The 15,083-nt window shown below is 40.2% G+C and overlaps 1 protein-coding gene across 6 annotated transcripts in view; it reads left to right on the top strand.

Annotated features, from left to right (window-relative positions):
- LOC149312254 (neuronal cell adhesion molecule-like) overlaps nt 1-15,083 on the top strand; it is a 187,228-nt gene that overhangs the window by 53,321 nt on the left and 118,824 nt on the right. For 3 of the 6 annotated variants that reach the window (XM_089524287.1, XM_089524290.1, XM_089524288.1), the window contains one exon: nt 14,416-14,453. The exons of the other annotated variants lie outside the window; for them this stretch is intronic. The gene's annotated coding sequence lies outside the window, so the exon portion shown is untranslated. The remainder of the gene's footprint in view (nt 1-14,415; nt 14,454-15,083) is intronic. 6 annotated transcript variants of the gene reach the window in all.

Here is a 15,083-nt window from a genome sequence, read left to right as displayed (position 1 = left end):
CACTAATAGTCACATAGGCTTTATTTTCTTCCCAGTGTCCTGGATATTTTGGATGTATTCCTAATATTTCCAGATGAAGTTTTAATTCTTTCTTCTCCTCTGTCCCAATTTAACAGCAATCCTTTGCTCTGTAAAAATGATTCCATTCGCAGCTATGACCCGTATCAAATGTATGGTAGATCATTATTTTGAATAAAAAGGATTTTATTCATGACACCAGTTGCTTCAGCTGTCTGTCTGGAAAGACCATATAAGGAATATGTTTCATGAGTGTAATTTATTTTTAGGATAAGCTAAGCTAATGAGTATCCTTAGATGTATAGTCAGTGGGGAGTCATCAACCTACATATGATATTTTTATGCAGCTCTTACCTAAATCGCTGATCCAAATGTAAAATCCATTACTCAGGGATCATAGGCATTTTACATACACAGAGGGACATTTGGTTCATAAACCAATGAATGGATTATGCTTGCCCATATGTTGTTTTTCTTCCTTGGCAGACATATTTATAATCTTTATTAAACAATATACATAATTCAGTGTTATTTATTTAGTGGGTTATTTGTATTCTGTAGACATTTGCCTTTCAAAAAAATCACTATCTTCAACAAAATGTAAGGTTGTCATTTTGATTAATTTAAGTGAAAAATACCAAAGTACAAAGCATGCCAGATAAAGACTTTTTAATAGTTCTGTCTGCAATCACTAGCAGTGGTACTCTGGACAAAATGTGTTGTATGTCAACAAATTAAGTGTTATATATTTTTCACAATAATTAGACCCCAGATATTATTGAAACTGTTTGAATTTATTGTGGTGTGTCCTGCTCCCCACCCCGGTATTGTGGGTTTTGTTTTATTTTATTTAAAGGCTTCATAGATTTTTAGAGAGACATTGTTTAATCTTCAACAGTGGAAATGGTAACATATGAAAAGAAATATGAGCATAGTGGTTTCCTACGGAAAAGATTACAATATCACAATGATTCAAATACAGTACCATAATGTTCCTTCTTTGTGTGTAATTTGGAATTATATTCAATCAAATATGGTGGATTTTGGCTTGGCCACCTGGTTTTCTTTTTAAACAGCTATTTTAATACATTTCAGAAAGAACACTGCTGAGAAAAAATTGAATGAACACATGTTTTAAGGCATGGGGTGGATTGTTTCTATTAGGGCTGGAGCAGACAGTCAGAAAAATGCAGCTCAATCCTAGAATTTCTGAAAGGGAATTGAAATCCCACTGTCTGCATGGCCTGCTCCAAAGTTGGGTTGAACACCCATGGGCAGTCTGCACTATGCACCTTCAAGCCATGCTGTGCAGTTTTTTTGTCGCTTCCCTACCATGCATGTGCACCATCACACAAACACACCGCCAGCAACCTCCAATTACCTCCCTTCGTGCCCAGATACAATTCCATTATACACCCTTCCTTATGATCAGCCACACAGTTGTATGTGTGATGCACCACCTGATGTGCCTTGCGGTTAATTTCCTCTTTCAAAAGATGGAAGAAAGAACAAGGAGATCAGCAGTTCTAGACTTGATCCCAGCCAACAGGGAGGATTTGGTCATTGGATTCAAAGTGGCTGTTATGCTAGGGGGATGTGACCATTTAATGTTAGAATTTGTAATTGTGGCATAGACCAAAGAAGAGTATAGTCAAACCTTGGTTTTCAGGAAGACTAATTTTATCAAGCTCAGGGACTTTGCAGATACACACACACACACACACACACACACACACACACACACACTCTTACGAACCTGTGAATTGATTAAACACATTGCAGTGTATAAAAAACACAATGCACTTTTCCTCCCCACCTCATGGCCTTGTACAAGAATAGTAACAGCAACAACAGGCCTCGGCCTGCAAAGACTAAGAGCCCTCCTTCCGACCACCATCTTGAGGGGGAGAGAGGCAGGCTGGCGGCAACAAGCCTCAACTGATGGCTTTGACTGCTTTGTACATTGTTTTTGAGGAATTTTGTTGAATTGTATGAGATTGCTGATGTCACTGTTGATGTATTGTATTGCTATAGCATGTGACATGTAGCTTGTATGTTGTGAACCGCTTTGATCTGAAGGAAAAGCAGTATACAAATAAAAATTATTATTATTATTATTATTATTATTATTATTAATAAACAAGGGTATCTAAAAAGCCTAACTTTCCCAGGCTCTGTTTTTTAATTGTTTTACCTCATTTTAACTTTTGTATCTTGTGGATTTTGAACAATATGTTTTTCAATTTGTTATAAGCTGCTTAAGTACACAAAACTACATACACTGAAATACTGGGGAGAATCCTATGGGTGGAGATGCTAAAGGAAAAAGACACTTGGCATGGGTGGGTTTTCATGAAGAATGAATTACAGTAGTAAAACTATAATCACAAACAACTCCATGGAAGAAAAAATGGCAAACACCAGTCACTCTGACCTCAATACCAGGAGAAATATTAGAGCAGATTATATAGGAGTCTGTCTGCAACTATCTTCATGACAATGCAGTGGTCAGTAGGAGTCAGCATGGGTTTGTTATGGGCTTGTCACCAATGGTTGCACTTGAGAGTTGAAGAAGGCCATGAATGGATTGTTTCAGGGTTCTGACCTAGAGCCATTACTCTTCAATGTTTTTATCAGTGACTTAGATGATGGGGTGCAGGAAATCCTTGTCGAGTTTGCAGATGATGCAGAAATAGAAGGGGTGGCTAAGTCATTGGAAGATAGGAATAGAATTCAGAATTATTGATAAAGTAGAAAATTGGGCAAAAATTATTACAATAGATACAAATGCAAAATTCTACGCTTAGCCCACAAAAACCAAATGTATAGGTATAGGACGGGAGATACAGGACTCAGCAGTACTAGAATTGTAACAGAAGCATACTGTATATACTCATGTATAAGTCTAGAAATTTTAGTCAAAAAATTGACCCCAAAAACCTAGATCGACTTATCCACGGGTCAATGTAAATACTATTCTTTAACTCTTATCAAAAAGGGAACCATCCCCTGATTAAAGGCAAGAGTGCAAACTGTCCTGGAAGCACTGACCTCCCCCTACTCTCTCTTCCATCCAGCTCTAGTGTGAGCCAAAACAGTTATGCCTGCCATAATTTTTTAGGTTCTTTGACATTGTTTTCCTTTTAGGTCCTTTCTTGCATGAACTCTTGACTTATCCAAGGGTCATATCAAAATCCATAATTTTGCCCCCAAAACCTGCTCTCAACTTATACATGAGGTCAACTTATAGTCGAGTATATACGGTAATTTCCAAGTCAGGGGAAGTAATTAGTCCCACCATAGTCTGCACTGGTCATACCTCATCTAGAATACTGCATTCAATTTTGACTTCTTCCTTTTAAAAAGGATATAGACATGTTGGGATGGGTTCGGAGAAGGCTAACATGGATGATAATGGATATGGAGAACAAAAAAAATGAGGAAAGGTTGAAGGAGCTGGGTATGTTCAGCTTGATGAAGAGAAGACTAAGGGATGACATGATTGCTAGAGATTCTGCACTGAGCAGTGGGTTGGACATGATGACCATTCCAACTCCACGATTCTATGATTCTTTTTCTAGCAATTTGCTTAGGTTACGTATGGTATTGTGGAGTATTTTTTAACTCAATAAGCAAAGCAGTCATTTTGTAGGGTAGGATAGCAGGTCTTTCCATGCCAAACTATAACAGTACACCACAATAACCTGTTAATATATGTATAAGCTGTTACATTCCCATATCCTTCAACCATCCTTGAATTCTCTGTCATCCCACCTTTCCAGCTGCTTTTAAAATGTCCCAATTTTTTTTCTTTCCACTTTTCCCCTTGGCAAACTGATTTAAAAATACAGATGTATTTTGTACTTCTCTAACTCAGCAGTGGGGGATGATAGAGGGTGGAATTTTGCCTATCCAAGTAGGCTCAGACAAAAGCAAACTGATGCAGACGCCTAGCTTATGTGTTCTTCCTCAGAATAGCTTTTATTACTTTGATCACCCTCTGATGTTACTTGGCAACACATGTCCCAGTTTTCATCTGTGAAGTGCTGAAAAGTATGCATTTCTGCTTGCTATCTGAACCCAGTGCTCTCATTCTGTTCTCGATCTTAGTCTTGCTCCTTCTGTGAACTTCACTACTTGCCGGATGCCCTATTATTGCTTCTGTAGCTTTTCCACTACCACTGCTGTAGTTGTGATTCTTGCTTTGTGTTCACATTTCTCTGGTACTTGCCTGATCTCACTTGCACTGATTCCTTCATGTGGACATGATAAACTGTTTCATACTTCATATACAAAGGATAATTTTTCTCAGTTTTGCATTTTGGTTTATATGGTGGAGATCTTTCTTGATTTGTTTTGTTTTTTGTTTTGGCTTGGGTATCTAACATCGTTTTGGATTTCAATGTGAACTACATAGAAATTATCTATGTTGTTTTTTCATCAAACAGTCTCAGAACCAGGATGATGCACAGAAATGTTATGAATGATGAGCTCACTGAACTATATCTCAGACTATTGAACTTATATTAATTGCCTAAGACAGCAGACTAGTTTTTAATCTTTTCAAGACAAATGTCAAAGTAAATTAAAATATAATAATGTCTTGGTTGAGTTAGAATTAATTACTTAAAGACATGTTTTGAGTTCATAATAAGTAAACTGAGCATTATATCTGAAAATGCTGTAAATGCAACTTGCAGTTTCTGTGGACATTTGAATAAGAAATGTACACCTCCTGAAGGTTCTGCACAAGCAGAGAGCAGCAGTTCGGCTCCTATGGCCAAATATCATGTTCTTGCTCAAGTTCTCATTCTGGAAGCAGATTTTCTGGAAGAGACTTCTCAAGAAGTTGGTGGCATCAGGGCTTCCACACAACCTGTTTTGAAGAGTTATGGGCCTGTGACCCATTATGTGTCCCTTTGTCAGAGTTATTGTATAAGTAATTATGATTAATTTGGGGATCCATAATACAGATCCTTCTTAAAGCTAGGGGTCTCTATTATTTCCCCTCCTAAATTACCCTTCAAATCATCTGGGCTGGGCTGGGTTGGGTTGGGTTGGGCAATCTTTTTAATGTAAAGGTGACAAACATTTCAAGTTAATCTGTCAGAAGTTGCAGTGTAGGTCAGAGTAGCAAGCTCATGCATTCTCTCTCTCTCTCTCTCTCTCTCTCACACACACACACACACACAATCCCTGATGTGCCTTCTCTCTCCACCTCCTGTCTCCTCAGAGGTCAGTCAACCCTTGTCACTCATGGGGTTAGCTGCACCAGGCCCCCGCAAAAGTCAAAATTAGCAAATAAAGCATGGGGTAGAACAGTGCACACGTGCGTATCCCCATCTCCCTTCCAAAGCTTCAAACAGTTCTAGCAAACTCTCTGAGGCACTGGAAGGACAGTGGAGTGCATATCTGCGGCTCCCTCCTTCCCTTCCAAGGTTTCAGGGAGCTCCCTGAAGCCTTGGAACGACAGGAAAGAGGGTGCACTCGCTTTCCCCAAGCCCCTTCCCAAGGCAAGAGAGCTGTCTATCCCCAAAGAGTTCCCTGTCCTGGAAAAGGGTGGGGGATTATTTTCCCTAAACCCCTTCCCAAGCCAAAGAGCTGCTTGGGGAAAGAGGCAGCTCTCTGTCTTGGAAAGTGGTGGGATTGGCACGTGCACCTTCCTGGCTTCTCCCTCCTGGGCTTTTTCCCTCCCCAGGGGAAAAGGCCGGGAGGGATGAGGAGGAGGAAGAGCGTATGCACAGCAACCTTGACCTCGCAAATAATCAAACCCTCAAGTGTCAAAGCCACAAATTTCAAGGGACGGCTTTAAATTGTTTTCACTGGTTTTACATGGCCTGGTTTTTAACAGATAAATGATTTAATATAGTTTTTCTTAATTATTATAATTTATTGTTTTAAATTTATTTTACTCTAAGCTGCCCTGAGATATTGGAATACAGTGCAGAATATAATGCACACACACACTTTCTCCCTCCCTCTCCCCCTCTCTATACATACATGCAGAAATAGACACATGCACGCACGCACACACACACACACATACACACAAATAAATAGATAAATGTCCAATGATTAGGAAACCCATGCCAATCTGTTGCAAATCACACATAAATTTACTAATAGATACCAACCTACTTTCTGCTGACCTTGGACAGGAAAGTGGAATGTATTGCTGGTGCTCTTTGATGTCATATGAGAATACAGTGCGTCCTTGGTATACGCGGGGGATCCGTTCCGGACCCCCCCCCGCATATACCAAAATCTGCGTATGCTCAAGTCCCATTGTCCCCAATGGCAGCGTGCATGCACGCGCGCCGCCATTGGGGACAACTTCCCTCCCTCCTCTCTCCTCCCCCCAACTCTTTCCCTCCCTCCCTCCCTCCCTCCCTCCCTCCCTCCCTCCTTACTTACCTTTTCGTCGCCGGTGCCGCGTCACTGCTGCTGCCGCCGCTGCCTCACCGGAGCCGGGGGGAGGACTCCAAGAGCAGCACCCGGCCTTTCCCCTGGCCGTAGCTGCGGAGGGGAGGCCTCTGGCGCTGGAGGACCAGCGCCAGAGGCCCCCTCTCCGCCACCATCGCTGCCGGGGGAAAGGCCTGGTGCTGCTCCTGGAGTCCTCCAGGAACAGCACCCGGCCTTTCTCCTGGCAGCGGTGGCGGCGCCGTGGAGAGGAGGAGGAGGAGGCCGAGCGCCAGAGGCCTCTTCGGCCCCCTCTCCGCCGCCGGCGCCTGCACCTCGATGCAGGGACCGAGTGGCGGACTGGAGGCCAAGAGGCCTCCAGCCCACCACCCGGCCCTTGTACAGAGGTGCTGGCGGCGGCGGCGGCCGAGCGGGGGCCGAAGAAGCCTCTGGCGCTGGTGCTCCGCTGCTGCCGCTGCCGCAGAAGGGCCGGGTGGCAGGCTGGAGGCTTCTTGGCCTCCAAAACCCCCACCCGGCCTTCCCCCTGGCTCCAGCTGAGGCGGCGGCGGCAGCAGCAGAGACGTGGCACCGGCGACGAAAAGGTAAGTAAGGAAGGAGGGAGGGAGGGAGGGAAGGAAGGAAAGAGTTGGGGGGAGGAGAGGGGAGGGAGGGAAGTTGTCCCCAATGGCAGCGCGCGTGCACGCGTGCCACCATTGGGGACAACTTCCGGATTTGCCATGCGCGTATGCTCAAATCCGCGCATGGCAAATCCGCGTATGTAGATTAGCAGCAGTTTATGGAAATAGTATGAATATGGACTACAAGTTAATACTGAAGGTATGGAGTGAACAAAGTGATTTGCTACTTTAAACTTTGGTTTGATTTTACCTGGATTTGTTTCAACTATGGCATAGTTCAAGCTAGAGAAATATATAGTTTTCAGATTTAGTTCTTATTGTAGCCTACTTTCTGCCTTAATCTCCTGGAATTTGGAAGATGATTCTCATGCGGAATCTTAAGACGACTCCACAGGATACCTGTGTTCCACAATGCGTTGCCTTTTTTCAATCTTTTCCCTCTATATTTTATTATTGTGCCTGTTTCTTTGATATTTGCTTTCTCATTCAAGTCTTGCAGACTTATAGCTATGGGATTTGGATTTTAACTCACTGCATCTCTTTCTATGAGTTGCCAGACTTTCCCAGTGACAATTACGATGTATAACTTAAGTCAGGTAGAAAACAGTTCTGAAAGAAGAAAGTATAGCCACAGGGCCCACCCCACAAAAGTAAGTTGCTGAGTGTGCCCCAGGTTTTCAGAACAACTAGTTGTAAAAAAAGTTGTGATAGTGGAAGTGATTTGCCTTTTAGGCTGTGAACCTGCAGGGGCTTGTGACAGGCTGATTTTAACAAACTAGGTCTTTTGAGACAAGTATTATCTGTTCTACAAAAGCAATTGCATGCCTGCTGAGCTGTTTTAGTGCTCTGCTTCAAATTATGTTATTGTCTATGGCATCTATTTTGCATGTTCTTATTTTTGTAACCTCAGGACATTTCTGCTTGCTGATCATTCTGCATGAATTGCTCTACTTTACAATTTATTTATAGATAAAAAATTTTTTTTTTTAAAAAAAAGCTCCCGTAGCTAATCTGTAGGTTTTTTGCCACTCTTATCTAATGCATTTTTCATTGGTTCTAATGTTTTAAATAATCCCTTTAAATAGTAGCATGCATGCACTTTAATAAATACAATTAAGGTTCATGGAAGTGCTTTACAAACAACACAATTATTTCCAGTTCACAGTGATGTAAGCTTGTGTATTATCCACCAACCAGTCTGAAAACATAAGAGAAATAGTTGGAATTACTTTCTTAAGTTGCTTACCTAATTATTATTGTAATGAGTCCTTATTACATTGTGAATTTTTATAAGTTTGTAAGTTCTCTAAGTTTGTCTTTTTTATTGTCATTTTTGAAATTTTTGATGTTTATGTGCATGGTTTTTAAATGCTCAGTGTTGGGCACTGGAGGTTTAGTACAAGGTGCTTTGTTTTCACACCTTCATCCTTCAGCAACAGCATTATTACAGCAGTGATCTGTGGTAAGATAGGGCCTTGAATAAGATTTGGAATTGCTTTCTCCCAAATTGATGATGTGTTTGAAAATCCAAGAGAGTCACCTTCCTCTGTTTAGTGAGGCATGAGCCTACTTTCCTTATCTGATAAAGTACTACAATAATTCTGAAAGTATCTGTTTTTAAGTTGTACTGGAAATAAAAGTTTATGTTGCTGTAAAAGTTTATCAAGTTCTGAGGCAACATCCGAATCAGTATTTCTGTATGATGATGATTAACAAACCTATAGGTTTGAGACAACAAAAACTTAAAGTTTTAATCTTTGTTTAAACATTTTAAAAAAATATCTAAACAAACAAACAGAAATATAGGGGATAGTGACTATACAGACTCCAGCACCTATGTATTCTTTCACTGTGTTGTCATTCTGGTCTTGAATGAGGATATAATAACATGTTTATGAACTGCGGATGTTGTCTCAACTCAGGAGCAATAATTTGACATGATTTAGCTTAGGGGCAATAACTTATCAATAGAGCATATGTCCTTCATTCAGAAAAACACAGAAAAAAAGAGTTCAGGCAGCAAAGCTGGAAAAAGAGATCTTGGAGTTGGCCTTCTATAGCCACAGATTCTGCATACATTGATTCAACCATCCACGGCAGGAAAATGCCCCCCCCCTCCAAAAAGCAAACCTTGCTTTTGGCATTTTATACAAGAGATACCATTTTACTACACCATTGTGGATTTGAACATCTACAGATTTATGGCATCCACTGGAGTCCTAGAACCAAACCCCAACATATACCAAGGGCCCACTGTAGCTCAATTATTCTAAAAACCAACACATTTAAAAGTAATTGAAACATTCCCAGAGAATCCTTGTTAATTTCGGGCAAAATCCAGCAGAGTTCCACTGACAGAAATATTTTCATTAGTTTCATTCTATTTCCCTCTGTGTAACCTTGCTCTAGAGCTGGGAAAATTTTCAGGGTGGATGTTTGGGTGACACTGAAGGCTCTAGGAGAGAAGGAAGGAAAAGAAAGCTACCAGAGGTCTACTAGCACAGTGCAGAATTTAGGCCAATATAGAAGATGATAATAGATTGCGTTGTGTATAGAAGCTTAATATAGCAATTTCTGCACATTTGCAATTTCAATAATTTATTGATTCGAATGTTTTGAACAAATAACTAGGATGCAGACTGTGGAATAATCTTGAGAAGTTGGAGTTCACTTTATGGTTGTTATATAAAATATTAATCAATTACTGCCAATTCAGCAAGTAGTCAATTATCTTAGTAACATGATTTCTTCTAACAGCAAATCTTTGATGTTGCAATGACTATTGACTTGGATATGAAACAGGGTCATGTTTTAAAAAATGGTTGTGACTTCCTAAGTTCACAGAAGTATAAAAGTTGTGAACTGAAAAAAAACTAAGGGGCTGTACATACAGGTGGCGAAACGCTGCCCCTCTTTGTTGCGTATCATTCCCGGAGCAGCCAAACCACTCGGGAACGATACGCAATGCAGCCCTATGACACTGTTTCTTGTGCACGATATGCATATGCTATGCGTCATGTACGTCATCATGGCAGCTCCCATATGGATGGGAGGCCGGCATAATGGCGACGGCGGCAGTTGTTGGGCTCTCCGAAACCCTAGAAATGGCACTGCCATGCTGCCTCCTGCCTGTGTGTATTGGGCCTAAACGTTTAAAACATCAGTTTTTATATCCCTGCTGACTTCCAGTACAAATAGAGTTGTAGAAGATTTAAAGATAAGAATATTCTAGAGTAATTCATATACTGGAGCACCAAACACAGAAAACTACTATCATTTGTTTGAGTTGTGTCAAAATCTTGGGTCTCAAAGAACCAGAAGTTAGGCAAAGTAAGCATGTTGAAAGCAGCAACAGGGATACACGTTAGCCCCATTCATAAAGGCACATTGTTTTATCTGCCCACAGTGCTTCCATCTTAATCATACCATCTGAAGGGTGAAGACTTATTCAGTTGTGGACACTCCCCATACAGTTTAAGGCTCTGCATAGTACCCTTGTTCTATATGAATATATCCCATCTTCTTTTAAAGCTGTAAGTGTCTGTTACTATATCTTGTTGTCAGTTGTATCATTTAATTATCTGTTGTGTGCAGAAGTAATCCTATCCATCCATACCTCACTTTGTTTATATAGGCAGGGTAAACACCACCAGAAAGAGGTGCCTCCCCGGCACCTCTTTTTGCTCTGCAGGAGCGCCGCAGCAACCAAATTGTGTGGCGCTCCTGTGGAGCAAAAAAGGAGTGCCCGGAAGCGGCTTCTCTTTGTGGCATCGCTGTGAAGCCGCAAAGCGTGAGAGACGTTGTGATGACATTGCAGCTGCGCCTCCCCGTTTGGAGATGGCGCAACTGCAACATCAACGTTACGCTCCGTTTCTGGTGGGCGAGCCGCAGCTGCAGCACCCTCATCACATTCAAGTGCTGCTGGGTGTGTGGGCGCTCTGCCCAGTAGGCAACCCTCGCACGTGACGAGGGCACCTCAAAGGCCCATCTGTTCTGGGCCATAGATAGACTGACTTTCCCTTATCCAGAATTCTGAATTATTCCAAAATCCACATGGATGGCTGAGATAGTGACACCTTTGATTTCTCATGGTTCAGTGTACACAAAGTTTGTTTCATGCACAACATTATTACATTATTGTGCATAAAATTACATTCAGGCTATCTGTACCGCGTTTATACAAAAAAATTGTATAATGTTAATGAATGTTATGTTTAGACTTGGGTCCCATCTCCATGATATCTCATTATGTATATGCAAATATCCTAAATCCAAAAAACCCTCAACATTCAAAAGACTTAGGCCCAGTACAGATTGGTACTTTGCGCTGGCCTGGGGCCAAAAGCAGGGGTCGGGAGAGCAGAGCGTCTGAATGCTTCTGAGCCCTACCGCTTGCTGTGGATGCTATCTTGGCATGCCACCGTTTACGCGGCCCACGTGATAATGACGTGCCTCTTGCACCGCGTCCATACGGTGTGGTGCACAAGAGATGTCATAGCGCCGCTCTAGGGGGCTTATGGTGCCTTGGCAGAAGTGGAGAAAGGAGCCGCATTTTGTGGCTCCTTTTTCCCAGCACATCATTGCCATGCCATTTGGTTAGCACAGCCACAATCTGGGGGGGGGGGGGGAAAGGGGCGGCCTCTATCCGCCCCTTTCTCCCAATCTGTATAGGCCCTTATTTTTTTGTGGGTTTATCAGGCTATGTGGCCATATTCTAGAAGAGTTTATTCCTAATGTTTCGCCAGCATCTGTAGCTGGCATCTTCTAGAACATGGCCACATAGCCCGAAAAACCCATAAAAAAATATGGATACCAGCCATGAAAGTCTTCAACTTCACATTCAAAAGACTTCTGGTCCCAAGGATTTCAGATAAGGGAGACTCAACCTGTATCTGATTTTCCCCCCTGATTGGAACTCAAGGTGGCTTAAAAAAGATGAAAAATTACAATAAAAGTATATATAGTTAAGAGCATAGAAAAGCTGAGATTAAAACAGTATTAAACCAACAACAGAATTAAAACCATTTAAAATGCTACTTTAAAACAAGGGTTCTTTTTATCTGTCCTGGATTTCCCACCATTAAGCTTCATTGGGAGAATCCAAACTTTCTTATTATGAGAGAAGAGGAAAAATCTATGCCCATTTATTTCCTTTCCATCATAACATAATTTTATGTATGTAGTTACTACATTACAATAACTTTAACTATTTATTCTATATTTGGGTAGATGATTATCCATACTATGTTTCACATACACTTACAAATTAGTAAGTCTAACTTGAAATCAGTGGAAGTTGCTTTTGAGTTACTGTAAACTGAGCTGAGCTGTTACTTCAATGAATTTGTTTGAATGGTGCACAGCAAATAAGTTTAAATCAGTGAATACTTCCAATAATAATTTTGCCTAATCTAAATCCACTTGAGGTCAAAAATAGATACAAAAGAGTTGACATAGTTGATTGATTAATCATGGATGAAATTTTTAATTTGCAGAAGTAAAAGAACTAGTATGTGTTTGAAAGGCATTTAAAAAAATTGTCACAAGTATTCCAGTGATGTTATCTCAGAAACCAAATGACAGATTTGGGGATGTGTTTTGAGATGTCTGTTAAGTATAGTGCCTTCTTTCCTTGAATGTTTTGAATAACCCACTGAGTAGCCACTGTTTATAAAGTAATGGGTCACAGTAGGAGGCTGAAAGGGAAGGGGTTCCAGAAGCATTTAGTGTTTAATGGGGCTACTGCTGTAGTGAAGCACTGTGCAGAAATAATTCTGATTAGACTTGGTCAATCAAACTTCAAAATCAGACCTGTCCTTTTCCCATTCAGGTTTAAAGAACAGAAAACTGTCTTTGTTCAAACTAAAAAACTTTCCTGCAAAATTCTGTTTAAAACATACAACTCAATTCACTTATGTAATAAGTAGATTGTGGTGATATCGTTAGCTGTAGGAAGAACAAGAAGAAGAAAGCCTAGATGAATTAAAAGAACCATTTGGATGACATAGAATGGGTAAAATAAGATTTGTGAAGTGATATTTTGATTCATCCAAACCAAAGTTCCAAAGATCTGTTGATTTCAGTGGAAGACTTACGCATCCTGCTAATGTCCTCCATTGAAACCAATGAAACTTGGAAGTTTTTTAATCTTTCACAGGATTGCCATCTTAGGTTTTCTATAAGAGCAAAAAAGTCTACTGATACTAAGTTCATGTCATGAATAATTTGCAGTACATACATAATTCCATTTCATATCAGATGATACTGTTAAAATTTGTTGCCACAGACATTTCTTATTGAAATAAGTAATTTAAACAAGGTAGTGATAACATACATCTAGAATGGTCACAGTTAACAAAGAGTCAGAGTAAGAGTGATGTGGTTGTTATTGTTCAGTTTCTCTGAGAATATGCTTTGAAGTAGATTATGTTACAAACATGGTGATGGTCCTTTTGTGAAAATCCTGAACTGATCTTCAAGAAAACTAAGTGGGCTTCAAAGGAACATTTATTGTTTTGTGTATGCAGAATGGGAAGGGAAACTTTTTTGAGTTGACTTTTTGGCAACCCACATTGTGTGCTCCCTTAGCAAAGAGATATATTGTATTTATAGATGTCATATTTTTCCACAGAGGGAGGTTTGAAAGGCATCATTGTTCTCGACTAATTGTGTCAAGGCAATTGCTTGAAAAGCAAAGTAGAGAAAGTGATAAATGTGGTGCATCAACCTTGTGTATAATGTGGTCATTTCTTCAACCCATCCTGACTTTCTTAGAGAATTTCCCTTCCCAACGATGAAAGAGCCCTTTGTCACCATAAAGATATTATTTGGTGGTGTTCCCATCCTTATCTGACTAGAACTGAGTATTAGTCTAATTAACAAATACTTGGTCAAAATAAACCCACATCTTTAAGATGAAAAAGAAATCAACCTAAGGCTAAATTCTGGGTAGAAAAAGAGTTCCAGAGAATCTTGATATGTAACTAATTTCTGTGTTATCCATTGTGTGAATTAGAAGCTAGAGGAATACCATTTTAGTAACCAATGATTGCTGCAATGTAAAATGTAATAGAAACGTTTTTTGAACAAGAGGTTTGAGCAGCTAAGCAGATTTTCTTGCTTTTAAATAAATACAGGGAAGCATTTAACCCCTATTGTAGTGCTACAAAGCCTTTGCTGATCTCGTAGTGAAGCCTGGGAGGTCCAAAGAGGATGTGATTGGCTGCTTAAACACAGTCTGTTTTGTACATCTTCTTGCATGCAGTCTAGCAGCAACAGAGTTCAGCAGCACAGAGATTTACCAGCAGGATTACAAAGAATGAGGAGGAGTTTTTAATCAACATTTTAATTTTTTCCCCAGTGAAGAAATGAAAAGCAGAAAGAACTTACATTCATAAGGTAACAGATTCATTTAAATTATGCTATTTTAAATCTAGTGAGTGCTCAGGGTTTGTTTTTTTATTCATAACTGTGTTTGCACTAGTTCATATATTATAGGAAATGTTGAGGACTGAAATTAGGAGCCTGATATTACACTAGAGCCAGTGTTGTATAGTGGTTTGAGTGTTGGGCTAAGACACCAGGAGAACAGGTTCAAATCCCTGCTAGACACTGGAAACCCATTCAGTGACCTTGGACAAGTTACACTCTCTCAGCCTCAGAGGAATAAAAGAAACACCCTCTGAACAAATCTAGCCAAGAAAACTCCATAATAGGTTCGCCATAAGTCAGAAATGACTTGAAGGCACACAACAGCAGAGCAACCATATAAGGACACAGATATATTATCTTAATGAAACTCAGACAAATTAAAAACAATCCTGGATCACCAAAATCACTTGAAAGCTCCAGATGTCTTCTATGCAATAAGAAATAGCTTCTGTATGATTGATAATAAAAGGTTGTTAACATTTAACACAACTGGAATCTAATGCATTTAGTTCTGTTACAAGTATTTTAAAATTATATTTGCTTATATTTTATGAATTACTAGAAAGTAGTTCATTCTTGTTTTTTTATTTTCCCACC

This window comes from Sceloporus occidentalis, unplaced genomic scaffold (assembly GCF_023333645.1).
Source record: "Sceloporus occidentalis isolate IW3139 unplaced genomic scaffold, rSceOcc1.0.p SCAF_5, whole genome shotgun sequence".
NCBI classification, from domain to species: Eukaryota; Metazoa; Chordata; class Lepidosauria; order Squamata; family Phrynosomatidae; genus Sceloporus; species Sceloporus occidentalis.
This window is presented reverse-complemented; position numbering and strand designations above follow the sequence as displayed.